Source organism: Durio zibethinus, unplaced genomic scaffold, assembly GCF_047325235.1.
Source record: "Durio zibethinus cultivar Kanyao isolate XHJ-2024 unplaced genomic scaffold, ASM4732523v1 HiC_scaffold_390, whole genome shotgun sequence".
Classification (NCBI taxonomy): Eukaryota; Viridiplantae; Streptophyta; class Magnoliopsida; order Malvales; family Malvaceae; genus Durio; species Durio zibethinus.
In genome coordinates this window covers 352,501-360,000 of record NW_028323013.1, presented here as the reverse complement: position 1 = coordinate 360,000, position 7,500 = coordinate 352,501, and positions in this window count along the sequence as shown.

Sequence of the window (7,500 nt, the reverse complement as noted above, 5' to 3'; positions counted from 1 at the left end):
CAGCGTGTGCCGATGGTGCTCGAGGCAACCTGCCGCACCAGGGCCCAGCGTGTGCCGATGGTGCTCGAGGCAACCGACCGCACCAGGGCCCAGCGTGTGCCGATGGTGGTCGAGGCAACCGCCCGCACCAGGGCCCAGCGTGTGCCGATGGTGGTCGAGGCAACCTGCCGCACCAGGGCCCAGCGTGTGCCGATGGTGCTCGAGGCAACCGACCGCACCAGGGCCGAGCGTGTGCCGATGGTGCTCGAGGCAAGCGCCCGCACCAGGGCCCAGCGTGTGCCGATGGTGGTCGAGGCAACCTGCCGCACCAGGGCCCAGCGTGTGCCGATGGTGCTCGAGGCAAGCGCCCGCACCAGGGCCCAGCGTGTGCCCATGGTGGTCGAGGCAACCGCCCGCACCAGGGCCCAGCGTGTGCCGATGGTGGTCGAGGCAACCGCCCGCACCAGGGCCCAGCGTGTGCCGATGGTGCTCGAGGCAACCTGCCGCACCAGGGCCCAGCGTGTGCCGATGGTGCTCGAGGCAACCGACCGCACCAGGGCGGAGCGTGTGCCGATGGTGGTCGAGGCAAGCGCCCGCACCAGGGCCCAGCGTGTGCCAATGGTGGGGCCCAGCGTGTGCCGATGGTGGTCGAGGCAAGCGCCCGCACCAGCGCCCAGCGTGTGCCGATGGTGCTCGAGGCAACCGACCGCACCAGGGCCCAGCGTGTGCCGATGGTGGTCGAGGCAACCTGCCGCACCAGGGCCCAGCGTGTGCCGATGGTGCTCGAGGCAAGCGCCCGCACCAGGGCCCAGCGTGTGCCGATGGTGGTCGAGGCAACCGCCCGCACCAGGGCCCAGCGTGTGCCGATGGTGGTCGAGGCAACCGCCCGCACCAGGGCCCAGCGTGTGCCGATGGTGGTCGAGGCAACCTGCCGCACCAGGGCCCAGCGTGTGCCGATGGTGCTCGAGGCAACCGACCGCACCAGGGCGGAGCGTGTGCCGATGGTGGTCGAGGCAAGCGCCCGCACCAGGGCCCAGCGTGTGCCGATGGTGGGGCCCAGCGTGTGCCGATGGTGGTCGAGGCAAGCGCCCGCACCAGCGCCCAGCGTGTGCCGATTGTGCTCGAGGCAACCGACCGCACCAGGGCCCAGCGTGTGCCGATGGTGCTCGAGGCAACCTGCCGCACCAGGGCCCAGCGTGTGCCGATGGTGCTCGAGGCAAGCGCCCGCACCAGGGCCCAGCGTGTGCCGATGGTGGTCGAGGCAACCGCCCGCACCAGGGCCCAGCGTGTGCCGATGGTGCTCGAGGCAACCGCCCGCACCAGGGCCCAGCGTGTGCCGATGGTGCTCGAGGCAACCTGCCGCACCAGGGCCCAGCGTGTGCCGATGGTGCTCGAGGCAACCGACCGCACCAGGGCCCAGCGTGTGCCGATGGTGGTCGAGGCAACCGCCCGCACCAGGGCCCAACGTGTGCCGATGGTGGTCGAGGCAACCTGCCGCACCAGGGCCCAGCGTGTGCCGATGGTGCTCGAGGCAACCGACCGCACCAGGGCCGAGCGTGTGCCGATGGTGCTCGAGGAAAGCGCCCGCACCAGGGCCCAGCGTGTGCCGATGGTGGTCGAGGCAACCTGCCGCACCAGGGCCCAGCGTGTGCCGATGGTGCTCGAGGCAAGCGCCCGCACCAGGGCCCAGCGTGTGCCGATGGTGGTCGAGGCAACCGCCCGCACCAGGGCCCAGCGTGTGCCGATGGTGGTCGAGGCAAGCGCCCGCACCAGCGCCCAGCGTGTGCCGATGGTGCTCGAGGCAACCGACCGCACCAGGGCCCAGCGTGTGCCGATGGTGGTCGAGGCAACCTGCCGCACCAGGGCCCAGCGTGTGCCGATGGTGCTCGAGGCAAGCGCCCGCACCAGGGCCCAGCGTGTGCCGATGGTGGTCGAGGCAACCGCCCGCACCAGGGCCCAGCGTGTGCCGATGGTGGTCGAGGCAACCGCCCGCACCAGGGCCCAGCGTGTGCCGATGGTGGTCGAGGCAACCTGCCGCACCAGGGCCCAGCGTGTGCCGATGGTGCTCGAGGCAACCGACCGCACCAGGGCGGAGCGTGTGCCGATGGTGGTCGAGGCAAGCGCCCGCACCAGGGCCCAGCGTGTGCCGATGGTGGGGCCCAGCGTGTGCCGATGGTGGTCGAGGCAAGCGCCCGCACCAGCGCCCAGCGTGTGCCGATTGTGCTCGAGGCAACCGACCGCACCAGGGCCCAGCGTGTGCCGATGGTGCTCGAGGCAACCTGCCGCACCAGGGCCCAGCGTGTGCCGATGGTGCTCGAGGCAAGCGCCCGCACCAGGGCCCAGCGTGTGCCGATGGTGGTCGAGGCAACCGCCCGCACCAGGGCCCAGCGTGTGCCGATGGTGCTCGAGGCAACCGCCCGCACCAGGGCCCAGCGTGTGCCGATGGTGCTCGAGGCAACCTGCCGCACCAGGGCCCAGCGTGTGCCGATGGTGCTCGAGGCAACCGACCGCACCAGGGCCCAGCGTGTGCCGATGGTGGTCGAGGCAACCGCCCGCACCAGGGCCCAGCGTGTGCCGATGGTGGTCGAGGCAACCTGCCGCACCAGGGCCCAGCGTGTGCCGATGGTGCTCGAGGCAACCGACCGCACCAGGGCCCAGCGTGTGCCGATGGTGCTCGAGGAAAGCGCCCACACCAGGGCCCAGCGTGTGCCGATGGTGGTCGAGGCAACCTGCCGCACCAGGGCCCAGCGTGTGCCGATGGTGCTCGAGGCAACCTGCCGCACCAGGGCCCAGCGTGTGCCGATGGTGCTCGAGGCAACCGCCCGCACCAGGGCCCAGCGTGTGCCGATGGTGGTCGAGGCAACCGCCCGCACCAGGGCCCAGCGTGTGCGGATGGTGCTCGAGGCAACCGCCCGCACCAGGGCCCAGCGTGTGCCGATGGTGCTCGAGGCAACCTGCCGCACCAGGGCCCAGCGTGTGCCGATGGTGCTCGAGGCAACCGACCGCACCAGGGCCCAGCGTGTGCCGATGGTGGTCGAGGCAACCGCCCGCACCAGGGCCCAGCGTGTGCCGATGGTGGTCGAGGCAACCTGCCGCACCAGGGCCCAGCGTGTGCCGATGGTGCTCGAGGCAACCGACCGCACCAGGGCCGAGCGTGTGCCGATGGTGCTCGAGGCAAGCGCCCGCACCAGGGCCCAGCGTGTGCCGATGGTGGTCGAGGCAACCTGCCGCACCAGGGCCCAGCGTGTGCCGATGGTGCTCGAGGCAAGCGCCCGCACCAGGGCCCAGCGTGTGCCAATGGTGGTCGAGGCAACCGCCCGCACCAGGGCCCAGCGTGTGCCGATGGTGGTCGAGGCAACCGCCCGCACCAGGGCCCAGCGTGTGCCGATGGTGGTCGAGGCAACCTGCCGCACCAGGGCCCAGCGTGTGCCGATGGTGCTCGAGGCAACCGACCGCACCAGGGCGGAGCGTGTGCCGATGGTGGTCGAGGCAAGCGCCCGCACCAGGGCCCAGCGTGTGCCGATGGTGGGGCCCAGCGTGTGCCGATGGTGGTCGAGGCAAGCGCCCGCACCAGCGCCCAGCGTGTGCCGATGGTGCTCGAGGCAATCGACCGCACCAGGGCCCAGCGTGTGCCGATGGTGGTCGAGGCAACCTGCCGCACCAGGGCCCAGCGTGTGCCGATGGTGCTCGAGGCAAGCGCCCGCACCAGGGCCCAGCGTGTGCCGATGGTGGTCGAGGCAACCGCCCGCACCAGGGCCCAGCGTGTGCCGATGGTGGTCGAGGCAACCGCCCGCACCAGGGCCCAGCGTGTGCCGATGGTGGTCGAGGCAACCTGCCGCACCAGGGCCCAGCGTGTGCCGATGGTGCTCGAGGCAACCGACCGCACCAGGGCGGAGCGTGTGCCGATGGTGGTCGAGGCAAGCGCCCGCACCAGGGCCCAGCGTGTGCCGATGGTGGGGCCCAGCGTGTGCCGATGGTGGTCGAGGCAAGCGCCCGCACCAGCGCCCAGCGTGTGCCGATTGTGCTCGAGGCAACCGACCGCACCAGGGCCCAGCGTGTGCCGATGGTGCTCGAGGCAACCTGCCGCACCAGGGCCCAGCGTGTGCCGATGGTGCTCGAGGCAAGCGCCCGCACCAGGGCCCAGCGTGTGCCGATGGTGGTCGAGGCAACCGCCCGCACCAGGGCCCAGCGTGTGCCGATGGTGCTCGAGGCAACCGCCCGCACCAGGGCCCAGCGTGTGCCGATGGTGCTCGAGGCAACCTGCCGCACCAGGGCCCAGCGTGTGCCGATGGTGCTCGAGGCAACCGACCGCACCAGGGCCCAGCGTGTGCCGATGGTGGTCGAGGCAACCGCCCGCACCAGGGCCCAGCGTGTGCCGATGGTGGTCGAGGCAACCTGCCGCACCAGGGCCCAGCGTGTGCCGATGGTGCTCGAGGCAACCGACCGCACCAGGGCCGAGCGTGTGCCGATGGTGCTCGAGGAAAGCGCCCGCACCAGGGCCCAGCGTGTGCCGATGGTGGTCGAGGCAACCTGCCGCACCAGGGCCCAGCGTGTGCCGATGGTGCTCGAGGCAAGCGCCCGCACCAGGGCCCAGCGTGTGCCGATGGTGGTCGAGGCAACCGCCCGCACCAGGGCCCAGCGTGTGCCGATGGTGGTCGAGGCAAGCGCCCGCACCAGCGCCCAGCGTGTGCCGATGGTGCTCGAGGCAACCGACCGCACCAGGGCCCAGCGTGTGCCGATGGTGGTCGAGGCAACCTGCCGCACCAGGGCCCAGCGTGTGCCGATGGTGCTCGAGGCAAGCGCCCGCACCAGGGCCCAGCGTGTGCCGATGGTGGTCGAGGCAACCGCCCGCACCAGGGCCCAGCGTGTGCCGATGGTGGTCGAGGCAACCGCCCGCACCAGGGCCCAGCGTGTGCCGATGGTGGTCGAGGCAACCTGCCGCACCAGGGCCCAGCGTGTGCCGATGGTGCTCGAGGCAACCGACCGCACCAGGGCGGAGCGTGTGCCGATGGTGGTCGAGGCAAGCGCCCGCACCAGGGCCCAGCGTGTGCCGATGGTGGTCGAGGCAAGCGCCCGCACCAGCGCCCAGCGTGTGCCGATTGTGCTCGAGGCAACCGACCGCACCAGGGCCCAGCGTGTGCCGATGGTGCTCGAGGCAACCTGCCGCACCAGGGCCCAGCGTGTGCCGATGGTGCTCGAGGCAAGCGCCCGCACCAGGGCCCAGCGTGTGCCGATGGTGGTCGAGGCAACCGCCCGCACCAGGGCCCAGCGTGTGCCGATGGTGCTCGAGGCAACCGCCCGCACCAGGGCCCAGCGTGTGCCGATGGTGCTCGAGGCAACCTGCCGCACCAGGGCCCAGCGTGTGCCGATGGTGCTCGAGGCAACCGACCGCACCAGGGCCCAGCGTGTGCCGATGGTGGTCGAGGCAACCGCCCGCACCAGGGCCCAGCGTGTGCCGATGGTGGTCGAGGCAACCTGCCGCACCAGGGCCCAGCGTGTGCCGATGGTGCTCGAGGCAACCGACCGCACCAGGGCCGAGCGTGTGCCGATGGTGCTCGAGGAAAGCGCCCACACCAGGGCCCAGCGTGTGCCGATGGTGGTCGAGGCAACCTGCCGCACCAGGGCCCAGCGTGTGCCGATGGTGCTCGAGGCAAGCGCCCGCACCAGGGCCCAGCGTGTGCCGATGGTGGTCGAGGCAACCGCCCGCACCAGGGCCCAGCGTGTGCCGATGGTGGTCGAGGCAACTGCCCGCACCAGGGCCCAGCGTGTGCCGATGGTGGTCGAGGCAACCTGCCGCACCAGGGCCCAGCGTGTGCCGATGGTGCTCGAGGCAACCGACCGCACCAGGGCGGAGCGTGTGCCGATGGTGGTCGAGGCAAGCGCCCGCACCAGGGCCCAGCGTGTGCCGATGGTGGGGCCCAGCGTGTGCCGATGGTGGTCGAGGCAACCGACCGCACCAGGGCCGAGCGTGTGCCGATGGTGCTCGAGGCAAGCTGCCGCACCAGGGCCCAGCGTGTGCCGATGGTGGTCGAGGCAACCGCCCGCACCAGGGCCCAGCGTGTGCCGATGGTGATCGAGGCAACCGACCGCACCAGGGCCCAGCGTGTGCCGATGGTGCTCGAGGCAACCTGCCGCACCAGGGCCCAGCGTGTGCCGATGGTGGTCGAGGGAACCTGCCGCACCAGGGCCCAACGTGTGCCGATGGTGGTCGAGGCAAGCGCCCGCACCAGGGCCCAGCGTGTGCCGATGGTGCTCGAGGCAACCGACCGCACCAGGGCCCAGCGTGTGCCGATGGTGCTCGAGGCAACCTGCCGCACCAGGGCCCAGCGTGTGCCGATGGTGGTCGAGGCAAGCGCCCGCACCAGGGCCCAGCGTGTGCCGATGGTGCTCGAGGCAACCGACCGCACCAGGGCCGAGCGTGTGCCGATGGTGGTCGAGGCAAGCGCCCGCACCAGGGCCCAGCGTGTGCCGATGGTGGTCGAGGCAAGCGCCCGCACCAGGGCCCAGCGTGTGCCGATGGTGGTCGAGGCAAGCGCCCGCACCAGGGCCCAACGTGTGCCGATGGTGCTGGGGGCAACCGCCCGCACCAGGGCCCAGCGTGTGCCGATGGTGATCGAGGCAACCGCCCGCACCAGGGCCCAGCGTGTGCCGATGGTGGTCGAGGCAAGTGCCCGCACCAGTGCCCAGCGTGTGCCGATGGTGGTCGAGGCAAGCGCCCGCACCAGGGCCCAGCTTTTGCCGATGGTGATCGAGGCAACCGGCCGCTCCAGGGCCCAGCGTGTGCCGATGGTTATCGGGGCAACCGGCCGCACCAGGGCCCAGGGTCTGCGGATGGTGCTCGAGGCAACCGCCCGCACCAAGGCTCAGCATGTGCCGCTGGTGATCGAGGCAACAACCCACACCAGGGCCCAGCTTGTGCCGATGGCGGTCGAGGCAAGTGCCCGTACCGAAGGGCAGCCTATGCCGATGATGGTCGATGCATGTGCCATCACCATGCGTCATCATGTGCCATTGATGGTCGAGGCCTTGGCCGAAGTTCGATTTTGAGCCACGGTGCCCATGCTTGGCTCCAGCATGTGCTGGTGCCGCATTTTTTTCACTCGGGACAGCATCGCCGGAGCATCGCCGGAGCATCGCCGGAGTACCGCCGGAGAACCTGACCGGCGGCATTGGGGTTCCGGCGATTGGGAGGGGGGCCGGGGGGGTGTGCGCACATGACGTGCGATGGGTGCTGGTGCTTGGCCCTTGTGTTGGCCCCCTATCCCTCATCAAACCTCTGAGAACTCACACCCCCTTAAAGAGCGTTTGAGATTTTACAGGTTTGCTGCCAGTAGCCGTTGAAGTGTCTGAAACGGGGACACTTTTTTCAAACGGTCGCGAAATCTTCTCCGCTTCGAGTTTTTAGCTGAATTTTTTTGTGCATGCCAACAAAAATAGAAGGATCACGTCCACAAAATTTGGGGCCAAAACTCCTTCTAAAAAAATTCTAAAAAATCCCGAACCGCAAAAAGTTTCGAAAAT